This window comes from Nilaparvata lugens, chromosome 12 (assembly GCF_014356525.2).
Source record: "Nilaparvata lugens isolate BPH chromosome 12, ASM1435652v1, whole genome shotgun sequence".
NCBI lineage: Eukaryota > Metazoa > Arthropoda > Insecta > Hemiptera > Delphacidae > Nilaparvata > Nilaparvata lugens.
The window spans coordinates 7,536,558-7,563,051 of record NC_052515.1 but is presented as its reverse complement, the minus strand read 5'-3'; the positions used below and the strand labels follow the sequence as shown (position 1 = coordinate 7,563,051).

Here is a 26,494-nt window from a genome sequence, read left to right as displayed (position 1 = left end):
CTTGAAGGTCTTTTCATTTGGAATTTTATCTGATTCCCAATTGTCTGTTATCAATCCCTAGTACGTTGAATCGTCAGTCTGATTTCCATTTATATCCTTTTTCCTCCACGTTCTTGTCATACATAAGTTCATTCTATTCTACTTCTCACACAGTATGTCATCAATCTGAGGTATATTCAATCAAACATTTATCCTTATATACACTACTTCTTGTTTCTGAATTTATATACTCCGTTTTTTAATAATTTTATGTTCTTCTCTGCTTGAACAAGCCAATCTATTCATTTTTCTTTTTTTTTTAGAATGATTGAAATTGCTTTATTGTCTCTTCAAAATAGATACATAATTTACATACACTATATTATTATCAACAATAAAGTTCAATAACAACCTGCAAAGGAGAATCTGAGTGCAGGTGTGAATCAATTGTAATTACATGATACAAAATAAAATCACAATAGTAATAAAGAAAAGAAAGGATACAAAACAAAAGCAAAATATTAAATCATATCCTCAACATCCTAAAATTTAGACATACACGAATGTATCTCAAAACTCTTATACATTACATTAATTTAAAGTAGATGTTCCTGTCAATCCATCCTGTATAATCCTATTTAAATTCTCAGTTATATTCCTGTTGACGAAATGTAGTGGTATTTTATTGATTGAATAATTGCAATAGTATTGAAGTTGATGTCTGCATATAGTGAGCTTTATGAGATGTATGTTAAATGTATTTGTACTGTTTGCCCGTATGTTATAGGGTGTTGTATGAATTTTAAACCGATTTCTATGTTTGTTAATGTAACGAATCACCCTTTAAATGTAGGTCTGTCTCAGAGTCGGGACATTTAGTTCGATGAAAATTTCTCCACTTGAATAAAGTCCATTGTTTATTTCTCTACTTGTTTCTGAATTCCATTATTGTCATTTTGAGTATAATCCAGTTTTCAATACTAGCCTATCAGTATTCATTTCCCCATTATTCAAGTCATCCTTATTTCATCAATTTCTCATATTATAGCTTTTCATTCATATCTTCCCCATAAGCTCCACTCATATTCTTCAGATCCTCATGGAAATATGTGATATCTTATTAATAGGCTTGTTACTCCGTGGGTCAAGTTGAAGAGGGGAGATGTTCTTATTGCCTCAACTTAGTCCACATCACTTTTTGTAATGCTATAAAGTGGAAATAATAGTATATTTCGCACCTAGGGCCGAGAATGAGACTTTTCACAAAAGTCCGAGGCCGAGGACTGGAAAAGATTGAGAGCCGAAAAAAACATTTTTGCCCGTGGTGCGAACGCTATTTTTCGCCACACAGAGAAATAAACAATATAATATATGAGAATAATTGTTTATTAAGCACTTCCGAAAGCAAAAGTGGAAAGTCGTAGCTCTAGCAAATCTAAGGTAATCTGAATATCAGGAAATTGTCCAAGTATTTTTATTTTTTATTCTGATTTGTTTAAATAACCTAAATATTATGTTCAATTATGTGGGAGGTTGAGTTTATACTTTTTTATTCTTTCAAAGATGATATTCTTATAAATGTTTTAATTATTGAATAATGAACACAAATGATGAAAAGTTTTTTGATCAGCTGTTTTAGCACACTTGAAATTTGGCCGATCTGAATGTCAACGTCTACAATGCTTGTTGTCGTCGACTTCGAAAGTTTAGGTTAGAAGTTCTATCCTATTCTGAAAATCAAACTTGAATCCTTTATAATATAAATCTCATCTCTATTCCATTCATCCAAATGAAATGATAGTATCTATTATACTCTAAAAATTGAATTTGAATAGTTTATAATATCTCATTTGTATTTCATTCATCCAAATAAAATGATAGTATCTTATTGCAAAATACTTTTAATCAATTCTAGAAGCATAAACAGATTAAGTTTCATAAACTATTTTGTAAACCCGTTCACATCAAATCAGGATTAGCAGACTCCAAGTTTATTTTACAGCCCTAGGGCAGTAAAAATTTTACCGGCCTGGTCAGAAAACAATCACTTTCGGCCTCCATATGACGCACGTAAACCAGCTCATTACATCCAAGTGGGGCGAAAAAGTCATTTACCTATTCATCTATATTGATGGAAGAAATTTTCAAATTGATTATTATTTTAAGATGTTTTTGAATTAGAAGCTCATTATTTCAGAAGTGATTATTCTTCTGAAATTTATCAAAGATCAAAAATTCGCAATGAAAAAAATTCAGCGAGAAGTTTGTTGTTTTGCCGAATATAGTTATAAAGATGAGAGAGCCCAATAAACTATTCCAAATCGGATAATTGGATCAAAGGATAATGAATACAGTAGAAAAACAGATCACTCTTGTATCAATCCTTCGAAGTCCAATTAGTGGCAATTCAAACATAATTTGAATATTGCTTCAATTTTGCATCCTCATTTGAAGAGGTTTTCTTGGGAGAGGATGCAATTGAGTATCGATACTCAACATCGATCTCCAAAGTATCGATATATTTTTCATTCATCGACCTGAGATCGACCAATGCAAAGCTTCGGAATGATTAGCACAGTATGTAAACAATAGTTTGCATATTTATTACGATGCTTCGGAAAATTTGCATCAGGTTTTTCAAGCAGCTATTGAGAATAATAATTATTATGCTGTCAGATGAGGATGGTAGTTATGGGATGAGTGAGAAAGAGGGATGGATGCACTTGAGATAGCTGAGCCAGTATTATTATTCTAAGCATGGTGCTTAGTGATTAGAAAGGGCTTGGCGGATATTGGAAGGTGAGTGGAGCAGGGGGAGAGAAAAGGAGATGAATAGGACGGAGAGGGAGTGAGAAAAAGAATGATGAGGAGACATTAATGCAGAAGGAAGAGGAGAAGAGCAAGTAATAACGACCGAGATGAAAGGGAGTGAGACAGATGTTTAAGGTGGGAAATAGAGGGAATGTGAATGAAGGGAGAAAGAAAGATGGAGATGGAAGAGAGGAGTTATAAGAATTGGGGAAAATAAGAATGGGGAATATGAAGAGAGAAGAGGAAGAAAGGCAGAAAAAGGGGAGAGGAAGGGAATGATGATAAGGTAGGGTGATTATAAGGAAAGGAGAGAAGGTTAGAGGAAGAAATAAGAAAAATGTGGAAAAGGAGAGACAAAAGAGAAGCGAGAACGAGGAGGGGAAGTATGGAGAGAGAGTTTGAGGAGGAGGAGAGAGAGTATAAAGGAGGTACAGAAGTAGTAGGAGGGGAAGGAGAAGGAGAAAGAGCGCGAGGAGAATGGGGAGAAAGGGTTGCTGAAGAAAGAGAAGAAGAAGGATGAGAAGAAGGATGAGGAGGAGGATGAGGAGGATGATGAGGGGGAGGATGAGGAGGAGGATGAGGAGGAGGAGGAGGAGGATGAGGAAGAAGAGGAGGAGGAGTGGGAGTGAGAGCGCGGGGAGGAGGAGGAGAATGAGAAGAAAAAGAAAAATAAGGATGATGAAGAGGAGAAGGAGTAAGAGCGTGGGGAGGAGGAAGAGAATAGGGAGAAAAAGGAACGAAGGAGGAGAAGGAGGAGTGGGAAGACAAGGAGGAGGAAGAGAAAAATATACAAAATCACGCAGCAGGATTGAGTTATTGATAATATAACGGTGGTTGGTAAAGGGGAAAATTTTGTGGTGGCGATGATGAATGGATAAAGATGGAGATAAGAGAAAAGGAAGGAGGAGAGAAAAGATATGAAGGGGAGGAAGAAGAAGAAGAGGAAAAAAGGAGGAAAATGCTTGAGTTTGATAATAATTAGAATGGATGAGTGTTGATGACGGTGATCGAGATTTTCCTCAGCTGAGTGCTAGGCCATTAAAAAAATGGAAATGATTTAGCGGCACACTGCTGAATATAGGTGTTATGATATGAGTGACAGGGGAAAAGAGAGAGAAATGGAATATAGAGAGGAAGTAATAGAGAGAGAGGGAAAAAGGAAAGAGTGAGTTATGAGGAGAGAATTGTCAAGTCGATGATTTGAAGAATGAGTAAGAAATAAGAAATGGACAGTGATGAAGGGATGGGTTGATCAAGAAAGAAGAAGGAAAAATACTTGAAAACAGTTGAGTGGAAAGGACACGAAGCTCATTCAAGTAAACGGAATTGATACAAATTTGAAAAATTGATGAGATAAAAATTTGAAAAATTGATGAAAAACAAATTTGAAAAATTGATGAAAAACAAATTGAGATGAGATTTCACAGATTTATTATGAAAGTTGAGATGGGAAATTTGGGATTGTGACTAGACTTGTTTTCTCCAAGAAATTATCGTATGAAATACTTATTGGGACAAACTATTAGGGAATCAAGCTCGAGATTACAGAGGCTTGGAAAAATCTGAATAATGTAACTAGAAATAATATTACCAAAAAAGTGTAATATTGAGTAATAGATGACTTTTCTGGTCGATAATGAACATTGTTATGATAAGATAACTAATGAATTAAGATGACTTTTCCAACAAGAAATCTTGATGATATAAGAGGAGGAGCCGGTAATCCATGAAAAGTGTAGAAATATAACAAATAAGCAAAGATTATGAAACAGACAAGCATTAGAATGAGAGGTCTAAGAAAGAAAAGCGAGGAATGAAATACTTGAAAATGAAAAATTAGCAAAGAGATGATTATCAGCATAATATAAAATGAAAATCTATGTTCATGTTGAATATTGATTTATTGATTTATTTTATTTTCTATTTATTTCCTTTTTTTTTGTTTTATGATACATTCCTCACAACGACGGCCTATATATTGTAAATGTATGGTTTTGTAGAGGGTTGAAAGAATCTAGAGACTAGATGCAGAAAATAGAGGATGGAAATGTGGCAACGACAGAAGAAGATAACAGGAGTGGGATGGTGAAAGAGGAAAAGGGTTGTGAGGAGGAGGGGAAGTTGGTAAAAGTTGAATAGTAGGATGAGGAAGAGCCGTAAAAGAATTGAAATATGAAATATAAGGTTTAGAGTGTCTTTCGGGAAGATTTGAAAAAGTGTGGTCTATGCAATTGAATAGAGGGTGATTGCTAGAATAATAAGAATAGCATTTGAATAAAAGCAGAGAGAGAAAGAGAGAGTGAGAGAGAGAAGGGAGGAGAAAGAGGGAGATAACATGAGATGAAAAGAAACAAATAATAACAAATAATGCGAATACAGTTTGGAAGGGGAAGAGGAATGAATGATAAAATGAAAAACGAAGAAGACGTGAATACAATAAATAAGAAAAAAGAAACGATATAAAGGTGAAGAGCAGTATGAGAATAAGAGGAAAATGGAGAGAGAGAAAGATAAATAGGTGAGAACAGAGTGAGAATTTATTCGTAGAGCCTCTTTCCTTTCTAGCCCATAACATTACTAGCTAGCCTGGAGTGCCTCTGCTAAAAACGATGAACTAAAAATCACCCTCAAAACGCCCCCTTGTGGACGATAAAAAGAAATATGGCCGCTGAATATTTATGGATCACCCCCGTTTAGGACCCCCTTAAGTTGCCGCCATGGGTCCCCTCAACCATTTTGCTCGCAGCCTTAAGTGAGGGGGTATACACTATAGCCCCCCTCGAATGTGTTTCAAGTTATGAGATGAGAAACACTAAAATAATAATAATGTTTCTCAGCACTCGACTCCTATTTCCTGAGAAATAACCTTCCTAAAAGAGTGTTATGAACGCAGGTATATAAATGAAATACATATAAATTTATATCATTCATATACATGTACGGCAGGATATATGATACAGTTTTATAACCCGAGGTGGGTTGAAAAGTTACGGCGAATTAAAAACGTTTATTTTCTGATGGAAACGATTACATAAGTGAATTAATCAAGGCTTGAAATAGTAGAGATTAAATTTATGACTTGGGTAATATATAATTATGATGAATGGAGTAATCATACTGGATGAGAGAACGCTGTTTTGAAAAATATAGAGTGTTTGATGCTTTGATGTATTAGTGACATATAATTATATTGAATGATGTATATTCATATTATAGAGAGTGACATGTTCTCATCAGTGTCAATTTATTATAATCCCGTATCAAATGAATCATTAATTAGTGCCACTTTGTGTCTCTGACACAGAATAGAATAATGAATTTATTCTCATTAATAGATGAATGTGTAACAACTAATAAATTAACAAGCTGTTTGTTATTCAACAAAAATCCTAATTAGGTCATCATTATGGGTTGAAGAACGATAAGCAGATAGTGGTCCAATAGTTTATCTATTGAGCTTAAACGACTATCTTGAAAAGCGTCAATGATAATATCTTACAAAGTGATACGAATAAAAATATATGTTAAACTCTTGAACTGTATAATTTTAATTCAATGTATTGCAATTTCATTGCAATGTATGTGGAACGAATGTTATAATTGATCTAATGATACAAGGATACAGGTACCTGGAAGAATATATTATTACTAAGATGTGGGAACAATTCATAACAAATAGTGTCGAGCCATATTTTTTTAAGAACATGTTATACAGAGTGGGTAGAGAAGATAACCAAGACCAGGGAGAAAAAATACGCAGTGGGAGATAAAGAAGATGGAGAATTCAAAGAACAAGGACATGTAGAGGAAGAATCAGAAGGTTGATGATATGAAGAAGTAGGAGAATAAGAAGAGAAAGAAGAAGAAGAAGAAGGGGAGCGATAGAGGGATCAGTAGAAGGGATCAACTACAGCCTACTGCGAATCTGATTTTGCGACCAACAAACAAATCTCATCTGAAACCAGACTGTCTCTTGGTTCTTCCTGTTACATCGTATCACATCATTTCACGTTCACTCTTTCTTCATCCTCTTTTTCTTTTCCTTATTCTTTTGTCCCTCTTCTCCTCGGTCTTCCTCTTCTCCATCTTCTTCTTCCTCTTCTTCCTCTTCTTCCTCTTCTTCCTCTTCTTCCTCTTCTTCCTCTTCTTCCTCTTCTTCCTCTTCTTCCTCTTCTTCCTCTTCTTCCTCTTCTTCCTCTTCTTCCTCTTCTTCCTCTTCTTCCTCTCCTTCCTCTTCTTCCTCTTCTTCTTCTCCTTCTTCTTATTTTTCCTGTTCTTCTCCACCGTTGTCTACTCATTCTTGCTTCTTTCTTTACCGAATCTCTATTTCCTCCTTGACTCATCTCAACATCCATCTTACAAACATAACTAATCTTCCTAATATTCTATTTTTTCTAAATATTCTGATCTCTATTTTGTTCTTATATCCATTCTGTAGATGATTTCATTCATTTTCCTCTACATTATCTATTTTGTCATTGGTCTTTGGTCTCATCTCTCATTTTCCTCCCAGTATTTGTGTCCTTGTTTATTACCTTTTCCTTGATTTTGTCCAATTGCACTATGTCAAATCAAATCAAATCAGATGAATTTATTTCCAAGAATGTTTCATACAAAAATTAGAGCTATTGTACAATAAGATATGGAGGAAACCCCTTACAAGACTATAGTCTTGACTATAGACTATAGTCTACTATAGACTATACCTGTATACAGGTATGTGTGAAGGAGGGATATAAAGAGCACAAGAATATAGAGCATATGTATTTTCATTGCTATGATTATGTTTCGAGACAGACATGCTCTTGATCTGTAGATCCTTCCGTTTTGCATCTTATCTCTATTTATTGCCGTTCCCAGCGTACTTCCATTCTCCTATTATTTTTCACTCACCTTTTTGCTCCAAGCTCTTTTTCATCCCTTATCACCCTTCTCACGTGTTCGCCCAACCAATTACTGGATTCTCTTATTCACCTCAATTTCCTTTCTCTCGGTTTTTCTCATCAATGAATCATTTTCGAACTTGAATCATTTAAAAAATATCTCGTTTTGAACTATTTTCAACGACACTGCAGTCTAAATTTTGATCTTAGTTATTAAAACTATTACTCACATGTGGAGCGCTTACGGATTTCTCAAATCCATTGTCATTGGGTACCAATGACAACGAAATGAAGGCAGCAGTGTTGAAAATGGATTCAATAAATCAGAAGCGCTCTACATGTGAGTACTAGTTTTAATAACTAAGATAAAAAATTAGACTGTAGTGTCGTTGAAAATAGTTCAAAACGGATTATTTGCAGTTCGTCATGGATAGTGAAATAGATGAGAAAATATATTTCTTACGTTCAACCTATCTCTCACTCATTCCTTCCTTAAATTCTCCATTCCATTCTTCCTTCTCCTCAGAATCTTTCACTCTCAAACCTTCTCTCCTCCATCCCTTCCATCACATTCCCTCCGCTTCCACGACAACATCCGTCTGAATCCCCCGCAAATCCTTTCCCTACAACCCTACAGTAATTCCTACCTCTCACACTCTGTATATAATAATATACGCGGGTCCCAATCCCTTACTAGGGTATAGGGCTTTGCTACAAGATGGGGGCTAACCCTTCCCAACAGGGGTACTATGGAAGGGTACAATGTCGGTAAGCAGGGGGTGGGGGAGGTATAGTACCCTAAAAGGGACTCAGGAATGGTGGGGTAGATAGACGTCGGAGTGGACTTCAGAGTGGGAGAGGGTATGCAAGGTGGGGGGTGATCTGAGGGTTGAAGGGGGGACCTCGTAGCATAAGGGAGACTTAGGGCCAAGGGTTGAATCCAGTAGATAAGGCCCAGACTCCAAAGCTCAAGCATTAGATAAGAGATTTGCATGGCACTATGTGAATACATAGAGCTGCTGTAGGTCTAACCACAGTGCTGATATGGGCTTCAAAATCTCATCAGAACTAATCACATTGTAATAGATTGTAAGCCTTATTCAATAATCTGTGTTCGTGATACATGATCTCCAGGAGATTATGGTACAATTGGATAGTGCAGTATTGGAAATGCTGTTTGGAGTTGCATTTGCAGTGGAATATGAACAAAGCCGCCTGCATTTTGTTGATGTCATGAGCAACGATGTGGCAACGCTGTTCAACTAAGTCTAGTTTCAGCAGTCAGCTGGCTAGATTGTATCATGATTTGTGCATCGCATGCAATGAAGCAAGCAATTGTCCACCTCAATGCATTTTGACGTGATATATTCATGCTAAAGTCCTGCACAAACACATCGATTTTTGTTCGTACGATATTTGCCGTCTGATCTCTGATATGTGATCAAACGGATCTTGACAAACATCATATGTTTGGAATCATCTGTTCAATCCAATAGAATTTATAAGGACGCAAAATATCGTACGAACAAATATCGATGTGTGTGAAGCTAGGTTAACTTGCTGGTACCCACTGTTTTTAGTTTGGACTGACCACGAGTTTCAACCGATTCGAGAAACGTTGCCATAAATTTCTCGAAGCAAACGCACACAGCAACAGTTGACGTATGCAGATTGACGTAGGAAAGATCAAATTTCTGACTTGATCGGACATTATGGAGACACACATGAGCGTTGAGACCAACGATCTATATATACTAACTAGCATACTAGATCTATATATACTGAGTTAGTATATATATATAGATCGTTGGTTGAGACATACGAACACCTGAGGAGGGTTTTTTCTCCGTCTGTATGCAGACGTTAGCTTTTGTATGTGTTTGCCTTCACATCTATGCTGTTGGGTGTACTAAAGTTTATTCCATTGACAAAAATCCTCGATAATATTCAATATACTCATAATTATTCAGGATCTTGAGGACACTGGTCGACAAGGGATGTCTAAGAGTTATCTACTTCTTTTTAGCACAGTCCCTCATGCTGTATGGGATTGTAGGATGGGGTGGTACAAGCTTCTTGCACATCGAATCGCTCATCAGGTTGATCGCTCCTCGCTGATCATGAGGGTCATCAACCAGAAGCCTCCACGCTTTTCATCAGACCAGCAATTCAATGAGTTCGGCGTGATAGATCCAAAACAGCTTTACTCCAAGGAGATACTATGCAGATTACACAAGAACCCAACAACATGTCAAACCAGAAACCACAACTACAACACCAGATACAGGAATCTTCTCATCACCAGGGTTGCAAGGAAGGCACTGTACCAGAGACATTTCAATCATTTAGCACCTAAATTATATATTCTACTTCCTGCAATCATTAAACAGATTAATCATCCTAGAAAGTTCAATTGGTTGATGAGCAAAGGAAGATAGAACATAGAAATCATTATTTCAAACAACAACTAACCACCTAATGACTTACTAAACACTAACCAAATAATGATCCGCAGAGAAAACAAAACAAACAAAACATACTCTAGAACATGGTACGCCATAGTGGAGTAGGTCAATTTTCACACAAAAAACACTAAACATGTAGAGGACACATTATATTATTGTTATTGTAATCTGATATTTTTTTGTAAATTTGACGTAGTAGTTTTAGTTTTCTTGGGAAATAAATATTTATTTATTCTTCTACCATTATTATTATTATTCTTGATTCTGACTTTTATAATTGGGTAGTACTAAATGATACTTCTAGCATGATCAAGACGACTTCTTCTTCTTCTTCTTCTTCTTCTTCTCCTTCTTTTCCTTCGTCTTAGTCTTCTTCTTCTTTGAAACATTCTCCTGTTGCTGCAACAGAATCACGAAGTGAAGAGGATTAACGTGAGCTTTCAAATTCTGATCGTCTTACTTGAGCTCTGAGCTGGGAATCTCTTCTCATCCTTATCTTCATCATCACTTCCTCCTCCTCTTTCCCACCTTTCCCCTTCTTCCTCTTGTTCTTCTACCATCATCCTCTATCTTTGTGTAATACTGTTCATATTTTCCCCATAGTGGGCTTTAAAGACGTTTGATGAAGTTAGTTATCATTTCAACGTTTGATGAAGCTAGTTATCATTCGTAGCACTAAAATTGAGAGAGCAACTTCTAGATGTGCGCTAACTAATACCACCCCTTTACCATTTTATTTATTTCGATTTTTTTTTCTTTACTCCCCATCCTAACTCCTTCTTCTTTTTCTCCAATCCCATATCAACACTATGATTGTCCTTCTCATTGATTCAATTTCCTTCTCCCTATCAATCAATCATTTCTTCTACTCAAAAATTATCATGCCCTTACTTATTCGAGACTTATTCTCATTTTTCCTGTATCCGAACCTATTCTCCTCCTTTTCGCCGTCCATTCACCTTTCTTCTCTTTCTTCTTCAATCCCATATTAACACTTGTGCCGGGCACTGTCTTTAATTCAGGCCTTTTCCCTAGTTATAATAGTAAATTGAATACGCAATAGACTAGAGCCATTATTGTAAGTGAGTTAGCGAAATAAATTATTTTCTCTCTCTAATATGAACGGCCATGACTTCGAGTTTCCCATGATAGATATTTAAAAATTGTGGCTCCGAGTCGTCGAGGAATGTAGATTATTGGAATTATCTCTAAAACTTAGCCTTCTTGTCGCGACATAAAATGCGATAAGTTGGAAAACAGCAAGCATTGAAATTATAACAAACTACCTATTTTGCAGTTACTATTTGGTCCAAAGGCTGTAGAAGCCACGCGACGATTGGTCAAATTGATTCCATTCGCCCAATAGGAGACCTGTTTCTAAATACAGTAGTGGGGATTCCCCAGCCGCGCAAGACCAGATTACGTTTCGGAGGACACTTTGCTAGGAGCACTACGAGAGTAAAGATGTAGTCACTATGTTTCGCCCTTTTTGGGCAGGTTTATAAGTTTATTTCAGTAGTTAATGTAGGAGCTAGTTTTATTGTTTATTAATGTCTAAATTTTACTAGTAGTGCCATGTCCTGAAAGGTTTAATTGTGTTTCTTCACCATGTACGAATAATTGTTTCTTCAAATAACCGCTAAGGTACGTAAAATAAGGTTAAAATATAATTTAGGGAATAATTTAAGTGTTATAAATTGATTGAAACTTCCATAAGAGTATTGAATTAATTAAGCCTGTTATTTTTCAAGTTAATAATATTGATTGAGAATAATCCTTTTGATTTTATTAGTGATGGAAGATAATTATAAATTTTTTTCTACAGAAGTATAGAAAGTTTTCAGTTACGTTACATTGAGTTATTGTTTCTGGAGATATATTATCGTAGAGTATTGCTGAAAGTCAGGAAGATAGCATTTAAATTGGAATGAAATTTTTAAGATTATGTTCATATTGAGTTTATGACATTTTATAATTTATATTTTTCAGACTCTGTTTTCTTATGTCATTAAGGCTTTCGAATGATTTAGTAAATTTTTTATGATAGAAATCTTAATAGACGAAGAAGAAAGTTTTTCTTTTCCAGGAAATTAATGTTAATGAATGTTCATTTTTAATTAAGGTTCTGAGCAGTTTTGGGCGAATGCCCGTTATTTACACTTGGATTGCGTCCTAAAGTTCATAAATAATAAATAAAATAAATGTTGGCTAGCGCACAAGTTTCCAACAATACTAGCCGAGCTACTATATGAAAAATTGTATTTGATTTCGCAATCCAAACGACAAATATCATATAAGTTAACATCATAATTAATGAAGTATTCATTTTCTAAACGCATTATATTAATTTATTACGGATGTTTTCATAAAGGTTACATTGTATTTCAATGACACTCTGGCAAGTAAATTTGTTTTAAATCTGTTAAATTTTGAGAATGAAATCAGAACGTCAAGATAAAATCTAAATTAAATAACAGAATAAACTCCTGTTTTAGCTTTTGATGAATTGTAGGAAGAGTTAGAAATTAATGCTGTAATACATTTATTTACAGCGGTTCATGTGTGTCCCCAAACCAACTTCTTGTACTACCACCCCTTTGGTTCCGCAACTTTATGTAAAACCGCTTCAAGACACCCGTTCAGACGACAGGTCTAGGGACGTAAGAGGACGTCGCCGTCAAGCCAAATTCAACCGGTAAAAGCTCACCGCCAAAAACAAGGTACTGTAACCCCGACGATAAAGCAACGTACAAACCAACGAAAGTGCAGTGTAGTGAAACAAAGGTTCATTCGAGAATGTCAATAAAAAGTGGGGATTCAAAATTATTATGAAATGGGTTATATGGGTTACTATCGACGAAATTTGGGTTCAACGGGTTTTTTTTCTTTCTTGAGTAATTTCATGTTGAAATTAATTGGTTATTTTATGACTGATCTTGTTTGGTTTTGTGACGTATTGCTATCTAAACGGGGATAGTAATGCGCCCCCGAATCAGATGAAGAATGTCAACAAAGTAACATGATATTGTTGTTTCTGTTGTTCGATTTTAGCTGCCAATGTTTATTGAAACTGTTTGTATTTTTCTATTATTTCAAATTGTAGTGTTATTCTATCGTATAAACCTATTAAATCAGGCATGGCAAGATTAATTGAAGTTTTCTTGACTCTAGCCCGTTCACCTGCATGAATTAGATATAGACTCAGGTATTTTCTAGATGTGCCGGCCTATTTCTAAATTCTAAATTTTATTCAAAATTGTCTTCTTTTTCATCTTTAAAAAAGTGCAGGCACACAACTGCGCCACTGCTGCTGAATGTTTAGCGAAAGGCACACAACTGCGCCGACTCTGCTGTCTAGAGATATTTAAATCTCTGGAATTCAAATTTTCTAAAAAATTAAATTTGTCATAACATACTCTAATAATACTAGATCAATTTTTCTGAGTCTATACTTAAAAATTCATTCTGTGAACGTGTTAACTGTCAATATTTTAGGTTTGGAGTTGAATGAATAATTTATTGTTGCTACTCCAATTTTTCTGAAGTTTAAATAATTGTAGATGAAACAGGAAAGTTATTCAGTTATGTTAAACCATTAAAATGATAATCTTTCGAAGTGCTTAAAGATAAAGTCAAGTATCATTGATGCTTAAGTTGAAAGTATTCTGAAACTTCATATTGAAATTGATCATTGATATTGAAAGGTTTAACGTTAGAATAAAAATGAGTAGAAGAAACTAGGACATGTGAGAAAAAACTGATTCTAAGTGCTGAATAAATTTTTTGTATTCTGTAATTCCGTGAATGATGATAGAAATTATTGTAATGTCAACGTACGTATTCTGGTCTCACGTCTGGTAGTTGAATATCATTATAGTAGTAGTGAAAGTGAATATTGAGATTTTAAAGGTCAACCCAAGTAAATTAGGAAAATTCGGAAATTATTATGGGAGAATGTTTGAGGAAAATAGGAATTTTTTTTATAAGTTTAGGTAGATCGAAGGTAATCAGAGAATAAATAGGAAACTGTTTTATTAGTTATTGTTGATATGTAGTTTTGAAAAGTTGATGAGTAGTTTTGGCCTTGAGATGTTTAAACTAAATAATTAGATATTGTAGATTAAATTTGAAACGATGATCAAATCCTTGGGAATTTGTATAAAAATAAGTTGATTGAGATGAGGTTGTCAAGTCCCTTTATCAGTAATGTTTATTCTCGAAAAGGTGAATCAGTTTTATTATTGGAAATATTTTTTTTAGGTTGTGATTTTTGCGGTAGGCATGCGTAGTGATAGTGTAAAGATCCGTTGTGTTGGTGACGTTTCCTGTAGGCTGTGGGAAAATTTTTTTTGTTTAGTTGAGACTCAAGATTTAGAGGAGGACAAGGGGATGTCCTGCCTGTGTGTGTTGTTGTTGAATTTAGGTAATCGGCGCGAGTGTAGGTCCGTGTCCAGAGAGAACGGAGCACTGCCCGAAAAGTTGTCCATGTAACAAATCAAGGAATTTAGCTGTGACTAACCTTGCAAATTTGTACGGTGGAATTGTATAATTTTAGCGAAAGGCACCGAAGATGGTGTGAGCTAAGATTTAATTGTATCTAGTAAACGGTCTGGTTCATTCGAGAGTTATGGGGCTCGTCAGTAGAATAACGTAAACCGAAATCTAGAATATTTAGTGAGTCTTCGTAGTGATTGTAAGGAAAACAATCAGCGTAATGCAGTTTAGGGAAGCCCAGTCAAAAGGTTCGTTAATGTTTGGTAGGAAAGTCAGCCGCAAAAACACAAGTAAAAAGTGGTAAAAAAAAGGGGTATTATTGAGTTTAAAGTTGCTTAGAAATTTGGTATATGGTAACGGAAATTGAAGGTTTTAGACAATGAATATTTAAAGTGATTAGTTAAGGTATACAAATAAAATAACAGAGAAACTTTTTCGAGTACCTAGGTAATGTTAAAATGGTTATCAGTGAAAGTAGAAATAAATATTGGAACAGTACTGAACGGGTTAAATTAAAATAAAATTAACGAGATGATTCCTAATGAATGAGAAGGAGAAAGGAGAAAAAGAGTTATGATAAAGATATTTACCGTATTTGTTATAAGGATTCATTACGGGTTCATGAAGGGTTTATTAGTCAAAGATTTTGTTACGTGACAATATAATGTATATAGAAGAAATTCCGGAATGTAAATAACTTGCGCAACTAGATTAGTCATTAAATTATGTTATTAACTTCGTAATATTAAATATATTTAGGTAGGTGAATTAGGTTTAATTTTATTTCATGCACGGCTGCATACTCGCGGTAATTGAAATTATTGTACAGTTTTCCCACGGTAGTAGATAATTGATTGTTTGGTAAATCGGGTGATGATCAATTTTTGAAGTTATCAACAGTCATAATATCCTATGTAGCAATGTATGTATGTGATGTCTCTAATAATAATAAGTTATTTAGCGTAAGACGATTTATCATAATATTCTATACTATACCCATTTTCAATAGCTTAATACTCATCCATTCATAGTTAAGAATTATACATTTACCTAGTTAGGAGTTGGTACACATAGATAAAATATATTCTCATTCATAAAATAATAAGGATAATGTCTAAGGCCTCATATTTTTTTTATTCTATTCGCTTTATATTTCATATTATTTTGTGGATATCCCTATTCTTTATTAGTTTACCTTCCGTGATTAATACAATTATAATCTTATCTTAGGTTTATTCAGTTCAACTGAATCCATTTTAGTTCACTAATATAATTCAGTGGTAGAGATTTCCGGCTGGAATACAATAATGGATAGAAAAGTTTCATAGCTACGGAATGTACATCAAGCGTGTGTCATTGCTCTCCGATGACTCGCTAGCGTTGCAGTTTCAACCATTATTATCTTTGAATCGTAGTCTATGTAGAATAGTATTGCCTACTGAATTGCTTTATATTGTTAAAAATATATTGCACTCTCAACTCTATAGTAATGATAGTTAGATTCCAATACATTCAGCTGAGTGAAAAAGTTTCATCCTTTACTATTATGATCAAACGTACTTCATATTTTACAACAGCAGAGTAACATAGAACCAATTAAAACTATGATGTCTTTTAAACGTTTTCCCTGTTAGAGTTTGCCAAGAAAATAACCAGGGACTCAATAAAGTGATTGAAGTATTCAAGATTATTATACTCGGTCCGTCTTTAGTGCCTACTTAAAAGGTGGACACGCCCATATTGTTTTGTCCTGACTCTTGCCACAGTTTTAAAGACTCTTGCCCAAATCTCAATTAGTTATACATTTTGCTGAATTTCGGAATGATTAAAGAGATTTCTTTTGAAGAGGGCCCGCTTCAAATTGGATCCTACTATCAATCCAGAAATTCGACTCTCCAAATCATACAGAATGCCTCTATGGTAACATATCCTGATTAGATTTCTTTTTGCGTGTTTCACACCGGAAGGAAGGGGAGTGTGCCGGGCACTGTCTTTAATTCAGGCCTTTTCCCTAGTTATAATAGTAAATTGAATACGCAATAGACTAGAGCCATTATTGTAAGTGAGTTAGCGAAATAAATTATTTTCTCTCTCTAATATGAACGGCCATGACTTCGAGTTTCCCATGATAGATATTTAAAAATTGTGGCTCCGAGTCGTCGAGGAATGTAGATTATTGGAATTATCTCTAAAACTTAGCCTTCTTGTCGCGACATAAAATGCGATAAGTTGGAAAACAGCAAGCATTGAAATTATAACAAACTACCTATTTTGCAGTTACTATTTGGTCCAAAGGCTGTAGAAGCCACGCGACGATTGGTCAAATTGATTCCATTCGCCCAATAGGAGACCTGTTTCTAAATACAGTAGTGGGGATTCCCCAGCCGCGCAAGACCAGATTACGTTCCGGAGGACACTTTGCTAGGAGCACTACGAGAGTAAAGATGTAGTCACTATGTTTCCCCCTTTTTGGGCAGGTTTATAAGTTTATTTCAGTAGTTAATGTAGGAGCTAGTTTTATTGTTTATTAATGTCTAAATTTTACTAGTAGTGCCATGTCCTGAAAGGTTTAATTGTGTTTCTTCACCATGTACGAATAATTGTTTCTTCAAATAACCGCTAAGGTACGTAAAATAAGGTTAAAATATAATTTAGGGAATAATTTAAGTGTTATAAATTGATTGAAACTTCCATAAGAGTATTGAATTAATTAAGCCTGTTATTTTTCAAGTTAATAATATTGATTGAGAATAATCCTTTTGATTTTATTAGTGATGGAAGATACTTATAAATTTTTTTCTACAGAAGTATGGAAAGTTTTCAGTTACGTTACATTTGAGTTATTGTTTCTGGAGATATATTATCGTAGAGTATTGCTGAAAGTCAGGAAGATAGCATTTAAATTGGAATGAAATTTTTAAGATTATGTTCATATTGAGTTTATGACATTTTATAATTTATATTTTTCAGACTCTGTTTTCTTATGTCATTAAGGCTTTCGAATGATTTAGTAAATTTTTTATGATAGAAATCTTAATAGACGAAGAAGAAAGTTTTTCTTTTCCAGGAAATTAATGTTAATGAATGTTCATTTTTAATTAAGGTTCTGAGCAGTTTTGGGCGAATGCCCGTTATTTACACTTGGATTGCGTCCTAAAGTTCATAAATAATAAATAAAATAAATGTTGGCTAGCGCACAAGTTTCCAACAATACTAGCCGAGCTACTATATGAAAAATTGTATTTGATTTCGCAATCCAAACGACAAATATCATATAAGTTAACATCATAATTAATGAAGTATTCATTTTCTAAACGCATTATATTAATTTATTACGGATGTTTTCATAAAGGTTACATTGTATTTCAATGACACTCTGGCAAGTAAATTTGTTTTAAATCTGTTAAATTTTGAGAATGAAATCAGAACGTCAAGATAAAATCTAAATTAAATAACAGAATAAACTCCTGTTTTAGCTTTTGATGAATTGTAGGAAGAGTTAGAAATTAATGCTGTAATACATTTATTTACAGCGGTTCATGTGTGTCCCCAAACCAACTTCTTGTACTACCACCCCTTTGGTTCCGCAACTTTATGTAAAACCGCTTCAAGACACCCGTTCAGACGACAGGTCTAGGGACGTAAGAGGACGTCGCCGTCAAGCCAAATTCAACCGGTAAAAGCTCACCGCCAAAAACAAGGTACTGTAACCCCGACGATAAAGCAACGTACAAACCAACGAAAGTGCAGTGTAGTGAAACAAAGGTTCATTCGAGAATGTCAATAAAAAGTGGGGATTCAAAATTATTATGAAATGGGTTATATGGGTTACTATCGACGAAATTTGGGTTCAACGGGTTTTTTTTCTTTCTTGAGTAATTTCATGTTGAAATTAATTGGTTATTTTATGACTGATCTTGTTTGGTTTTGTGACGTATTGCTATCTAAACGGGGATAGTAATGCGCCCCCGAATCAGATGAAGAATGTCAACAAAGTAACATGATATTGTTGTTTCTGTTGTTCGATTTTAGCTGCCAATGTTTATTGAAACTGTTTGTATTTTTCTATTATTTCAAATTGTAGTGTTATTCTATCGTATAAACCTATTAAATCAGGCATGGCAAGATTAATTGAAGTTTTCTTGACTCTAGCCCGTTCACCTGCATGAATTAGATATAGACTCAGGTATTTTCTAGATGTGCCGGCCTATTTCTAAATTCTAAATTTTATTCAAAATTGTCTTCTTTTTCATCTTTAAAAAAGTGCAGGCACACAACTGCGCCACTGCTGCTGAATGTTTAGCGAAAGGCACACACTTACATTGTCCTTCTCGTCAAATCAATTTCCTTCTCCCAATATCAATCAATCATTTCTTCTTTTTTGAAATGTTATATTTATGAGATACCAAGACTTTTGCTACTCAGATGTTTTTCTTTACTGATTATCTTTACTGATCTATTACTTTGCACGTGTAATGGAGTCCATTCTCATTCAGAAGCTTTGAATGATTAATACAAATTTTTCGCCACACTGCACAGAAAGCAGCTGTTTTCCAGTCCCTACGTAGATCTGAAAGACCTCGTTTGCAGACGACGTCAGAAAAGGGTTTCTTTTCCGGTCTAGGCCAGAAAGTTGTCTCTTTCCAGCCGCTTATGGCTGGAAACAACGCGCTAATTATTATTAATAAGTCATCCGCTAGATCGGGCGAGTGTCCACTTTCATAATAAGCTGAAGTCGCCATGATTTTAGTTCCAGTTTCGAATCAAACTAATTCGCTTCGCAACCAGTTTTATTCAATTATTTATTGTTGATTAGTGCATTCCGAATTTTCAAAAATGCTTGAAGATGACTGTGGTATTCCAAGTGAAATTTTAAAAGAATCTGAAATCCTGACTGCAAATCTTCTAACACTAAAATCAAGAGATAGGTACGATAGCTTAACGAGTATTCTTTATTTTGTATTCTTTATTTATTTTGTCAGCAATACCTGTAGTGTGGCGAAAAATATCGTTCGCACCACGGGCAAAAATGTTTTTCCAGCTCTCAATCTTTTCTAGTCCTCGGCCTACGGCCTCGGACTTGAAAACCGATTTCGAGCTGGAAAAATCTCATTTTCTGCTCTAGGTGCGAAATATACTATTGACAAGTAATGATAGGAATAAATGTTCATTTCGCAAAAAAACGAAAACTACTACATCAATTACAGATATTGGATAGATTACAATTACAAAAGTTAGTTACAATAAAATGACTGACTCATAATGTGTCATGCGCAGTGTTTTCTGTGTGGAAATTGTCCTACTCCACTATAGCGTACCATGTTCTAGAGTAGGTTTCGTTTTCTGTGCAGATTATTAATTTTTCCTACAGTTACGTTGAAAAGTGGCCATTGCTGCACTGATTACAGAACGCAAAGAATCACTTTCCCGCTCTAGTGCGGGAAAAATTTTTCTGCACTCCAGATTTGCAACATGGCAACGCAAAATACTTAGTAGGTTATATGGAGCAACAGTGCAGCAAAATCAAAATGAAGTTGGTAACAGTGACTGCTGTGGCTGCTATAGTGAGCAGAGGTGCAACCAAGCACAACGCGCTGATTATTATTCATTATATATTATAACCAAGGACAACGAGGACTTTGGGATTTTAGGATTAAGGTTTTTATCAATAATAAAATTACACAGAAAAACATTTGATGGATTTCAGGCAATTTTACCCATAATTACCCACTTTTCATATTCAATGGTAACTGTAGGAAAAACTTAATGTGAAATACGTGCGCAAAGTTCCTCTGCTGCACTCAAGAAACCATTCCGCCCTCGCCTACGGCTCGGGCGTAAACGTTTCTTTCGGTGCAGCAAACTGACACTTTGCGCACTAGTTGCACAAATAACTAATTCAGTGTTCAGTATGCCATATTATAGTATGCCACATAAGGAAATGTTTATTCTCACGTCAAGCCCACTATGAGACGGTCACGGTGACGATTTCAGTATGGGGATTGAGTGTAGAGGAGGAGTATACAATGCGAATGATTTAATTTCTTCAAAACATTCATTCCAATATGTCGGTTACAACGTTGAAGGATTTTTATGATCGAATCGAAGAGTCCTGATCATTCGTGAGAAATTAATCAGGGGTGCCACAAAAAGTTGGCGGGGGGGTAGTTAAAACGCACTTTTTTGCAAGTGTGCCTTATTTGTGGGGGAAAAAAGAGAGAATTCGACTATATTACCACTTTATGTGGGGGGCTGGTACTAAAAGCTGGGATATATTGGGAGATAGGTTATGGTATTGAATGGAGGGAGGGAAGACTACCCCTGAATTTATCATGCTCTCTACATAACTTTCACATAATTTTCTTTATTTCTGGATTTAAATCCATTTTGGAATTAAATTGGGAATTTATTTCGAATTACCTCCTGCCTGTGTTGATACGTTCACATCTGGAGTGCCTTCACATTCCCAAATTTAGCTTCAGATGTCGAATTCTGGAATAAAAAAGTGAATCCAATTAAAAAAAATCCAATGCAGTATAAATAACGAATACTTACAAAGCAGTAATCATTCAGATTCACATGCTTATTTATTTTTGGATATGCAAATGTGATTCATCAACAGTACATCAAATCAGCATAAGAAAAAATGCAATAAGTTATAAATGGATCAACTTGAAATTGGCATGAGGACGTGAGATTTTTTATCCATGAATTGAAAAACTAGTCCAATATGTTACACCATTATTGATTTTAGTGGACTTCAATCTTGAAAATGTGGAAAGAGTACCAGTGAGAAACAGAGAAACAGTGATCTACTTTGTGCATCCTCTCACTTCTCATGACTCTCCACTTTTTTGTTCTTTACAATAATATTAGGCTACGTCAAATAACCTGAATTTGATGAATACGTTCACTTTCAAATATGACTCACTTTCTTCGCATTCTCCCGATTTTCCTCTTTCCATAGTATTCCAATTTCTCTCAAGGCTGACAGTGGAATAATTCAACAGCATGCTCTGCTCTGTTCAGAGTCTTCTCCAACCTTTGGACGAATAAATGTTGGGATGGACACAAGTGTGATTCTGAATGTACTGGTTTTTCTTCTTCCTCTTCTTCTTCTTCTTCTTCTTCTTCAGTTCTTCTTCTTCTTCCTCTTCTTCTTCTTCTCCTTCTTCTTCTTCTACTTCTTCTTCTTTTCCTTCTCCTTCATCTTATTCTTCTTTTTTCTCAACCTACTCATTTTTCTATTTCTCCTTCCACTTCTTCGCCCTATTCTCCTTCTTAATTCTCTCTCTACTTTTTCCATTTCCACCAAATATTGCTTTTTCTTCAGTTCTTATTTTTCTTCTTCTTCTTCTTCTTCTTCTCCTCCTCCTCCTTCTTCTTCTTCTTCTCTCTTCTTCTTCTTCTTCTTCTTCTTCTTCCTCTTCTTCTTCTTCTTCTTCTCCTCCTTCTTCATCCATTTCTTCTTCTCCTTCTTCATCTTCCTCTTCTTCTTCTACCACAACAACTTCTTCTTTCTCTTCCATTACTAATCATCATCTCCACCTTCTCCTTCTTCTTATTCTTCATTCTTCTCAACCTACTCATTTTTCTATTCCCCTCCCTTCGCCCTATTCTCCTTATTAATTCTCTTCCTACTTCTTTTCATTCCCATCAAATATTGCTTTTTCTTCAGTTCTTCTTCTTCTTCTTCTTTCTCTTCCATTTCTTATCATCATCTCCACCTTCTCCTTCTCCTTATTCTTATTTCACCTTCCACCTCTTCGCCTCATCCCCTTGTTGATTATCTTCCTACTTCTTCCATTCCCATCAAATATTGCTTTTTCTTCAGTTCTTCTTCTTCTTCTTTCTCTTCCATTTCTTATCATCATCTCCACCTTCTCCTTCTCCTTATTCTTATTTCACCTTCCACCTCTTCGCCTCATCCCCTTGTTGATTATCTTCCTACTTCTTCCATTCCCATCAAATATTGCTTTTCCTTCAGTTCTTCTTCTTCTTCTTCTTCTTCTTCTTCTTCTTCTTATATATAATCTTCTTAGCATATAATATTATTCACCATGTAGAAGACAAGTGAAAGAAGAAAAAGAAGAAAAGGGAAAAGAGGAAGGAGAAGAGAAGAAGAAGATAGTGAGAAAGAAGCGGCTTTTCTTGTTCTCGTTGAGGCTGTCTGGTCTGGCTGGCCGACATGGGCAAATCCCACTTGACATTCACAGGGAACTGTATATTATTATAATGTTGCAGCGGAGAACACAAGAAACCATACAACTCTTCACATCCTGCTATGCTGTATGCATGTCGAGTGCACTGCACACTGTCACTCCAATCATATATCATGTGAAGGATCAAGGGTCATATATGTATGTTAAGAATTTCAATAGAATGCTCATTGTTCATTGTGCAGATATGATTAATCATTACAACTATTTGTGCTATTTTGGGAATTTTGATGATGACTATTACTCTATTAAAGTTTCGCGCGATAATGTATGAAAATTCAAGCTTGTTTATTCATATTATTTGAATAAAAATCTTTAATCATTAATCATCATGATCCTATGTATTATTTTTGGAATTTTGATGATGGAATATTAAAGTTTCGCTTGATAAGGTATGAAAATTCAAGCTTGTCTATTCATATTATTTGAATAAATATCTTTAATCATTAATCATTATGATCCTATGTATTATTTTTGGAATTTTGATGTTGGAATATTAAAGTTTCGCTTGATAAGGTATGAAAATTCAAGCTTGTCTATTCATATTATTTGAATAAATATCTTTAGTCATTAATCATTATGATTCTATGTATATTTTTGGAATTTTGATGATGGAATATTAAAGTTTCGCTTGATAATGTATGAAAATTCAAGCTTGTTTATTCATATTATTTGAATAAATGTCTTTTGTCATTAATCATTATGATTCTATGTATTATTTTTGAAATTTTTATGATGGGATATTAAAGTTTCGCTTTATAATGTATGAAAATTCAAGCTTGTTTATTCATATTATTTGAATAAATATCTTTAGTCTAGGGTTTCAAACTATTTCAATGCAATTCAAATTCAATCTCCAATACTTACAGAAAAAAACATATATAAATATGTGTGACAACAACAAATGAATGTGAACAAACTAACGAAATATAAAGTATTAATCAGTAATAATCAGAAACTAACGAAATATAAAGTATCAATCAGTAATAATCAGAAACTAACGAAATATGACTATTACTTTATTAAAGTTTCGCGTGATAATGTATGAAAATTCAAGCTTGTTTATTCATATTATTTGAATAAATATCTTCAGTCTAACAAACTATTCCAATGCAATTCTAATTCAATCTCCAATACTTACAAGAGAACACTTATATAAATATGTATGACAACAACAAATAAAATAATGTAAAGAAACTAACGAAATATAAAGTTTTAATCAGTAATTATCAGAAACTAACGACATATAAAGTATTAATCAGTAATAATCAGAAACAGAACGACATATAAAGTATTAATCAGTAATAATCAGAAACTAACGACATATGAAGTATTAATCAGTAATAATCAGAAACTAACGACATATAAAGTATTAATCAGTAATAATCAGAAACTAACGACATATAAAGTATTAATCAGGAATAATCAGAAACTAACAACATATGAAGTATTAATCAGTAATAATCAGAAACTAACGACATATAAAGTATTAATCAGTAATAATCAGAAACTAACGACATATAAAGTATTAATCAGTAATAATAAGAAACTAACGACATATAAAGTATTAATCAGTAATAATCGGAAATTAACGACATATAAAGTATTAATCAGTAATAATCAATAATCGATAGTCGCTGACACAATGAACAATGATTACAAAATTAATTTATTTCAGAAGGTAATGATGATAGGACCTAGACCAAACAGAGATAAAAACTTAAATTAGTCATTTCTATTAATTGAGAATCTTAAAGTTATTATGCTATGAAGACAGAAAATATTCATAATTAGATCTCGAACTCATGAAAGATGAGCAGAAAAGGAGTGCCAGTAAGAAATATAATGATAAAAAAATAATTGAATATGAAATTCAATACAATACAAGACAATTTAAAAGAATACTAAAAAATAAAATCCTATAAAATCAATAAAAAACTCAAAAAATCAATTAAAATAAACTGTGGAAATCATCCACAATAGTAGAACAAAACAATAAACATGAAAACATGGAAAAATACATTTACAATATGGGAAAAAGTCCTTTACATACTTGGATTAATTCCCTTAAACTATCGTGTAGCATCCCACTATAGAGTCTAAGCAATGTACAACAATACAGCAATACAGTAGAATACAAAACAAGATGATAAATATAAATGAATGAGATGTATTAATATGTGAATGCCAAGTAGAACAAATTGAATTAATGAATGGAATAAATTTACATTTAATATGATTGTGTAATGCTAAAATTCATAGATTGTATAATTTCTTGATAGGAGAGATTTATTCTAAATAGATTAAGAAATCATCAATCGGAACCTTTCTTGATAGCCAGAAAAATAAAGAACACTTTTAAATAGATTTTGTTTTTTTTCGGGTTGGTTTCTACGGTTTTGCAGATTTGACGCCTAGTGAGATCAGCTTCTGGATAGGAAGGTATAATAATTCAATGAGGGAAATCGGGGGAAATAATTGGCTGATTACCATCAAATATTTATTGAACATTGAAGTGATCTCGCATGGAATGCTTGATAAGTTATATGGAGAGGAGGAACTCGCCAAAGAAATGTGGCGAGATGATAACGAGGGGTACAAAACAGTAGAGGAAAGAAACGAAAAGTACAAGGAAGACCCAAGGAATGGAGCTGAATAATTTTACGCTTGAATCCTGACTGGAATATTAATTCAAACAAGTGACAAGTTCCCTATCTTGTTGCTTCAACCCTTTCTTTAGACTCCTCATCCCTCTGTTCCATGACCTATTCCTTCCACTTCTCCTCCTCCTACTACCCTCCTTCTACTCCTCCTCCCCCTTCACCCCTCCTACCATTCCTCCTCCTCCTCATCCCCCTACCCATCCACCTCCTCTTCTCTACACGACTCCCTCATACCTCCGCTCAATGACCTATTACTTCCACTTCTCCTCCTCAATCCTCCTCCTTCAGATCCTTCTCCTCTTTTTCCTCCTCCTCCTACTCCTCCACCTCTTTCTCTTCCTCATCTTCATCATCGTCATCATCATCATCATTCCTCTTTCTCTTCTCTCTGTTCTTCATCTTCTTTTTCTTAGAATAATCTTATTTCTGCTGCTCTTTCCTCATCATCGTGCACTCTCCATTCTTAACTTTGTTTCCCCTCCTCCTTTTCCTCCTCGAACTAATCCTCTGCCAAACCCGCTCCTCGAAACCTCTCTCTCTATATCTGCTCCCCTTTCTCATTATTTTCATTTTCTTAGTCCTACTTTGTGTGGCTCTCTTCTTTTCTTTCTTCAGTCCTACATTTTTCACCACCTCCTCTCACTTGTTTTCTTTTTTCTGTTCACAATCAATTAGATTCCTCAACCTCATTTCTTCCTCACAGTTATTCCTTCTTCTATTCCTCTTCGACCTCCTCCTCTACTTTCTTCCATCTCCGTCATATCCCTTTTCTACTTCGTCTATACTTCGTTTTTATTACTTTAAAATTCCCAATTGATAAACAGAATATATTTTTTATTTTTCTTAAATACCGTATGTATAATAATATTAATAATGTTTATTGAAGTATGCAAATGTCCACTAGTCTATTTTGAAATTCTAGTGCTATTTAAAGTATTTGAAGTATCTGGGTTATATTATATATTATTATCCATATGACA

General features: G+C 34.4%; 1 protein-coding gene across 1 annotated transcript in view; it reads right to left on the bottom strand.

Moving 5' to 3' along the window:
• LOC111057874 overlaps positions 1–26,494 on the bottom strand; it is a 195,662-nt gene that overhangs the window by 76,202 nt on the left and 92,966 nt on the right. Inside the window, exon 2 of the mRNA XM_039439440.1 lies at positions 21,053–21,124. The gene's annotated coding sequence lies outside the window, so the exon portion shown is untranslated. The remainder of the gene's footprint in view (positions 1–21,052; positions 21,125–26,494) is intronic.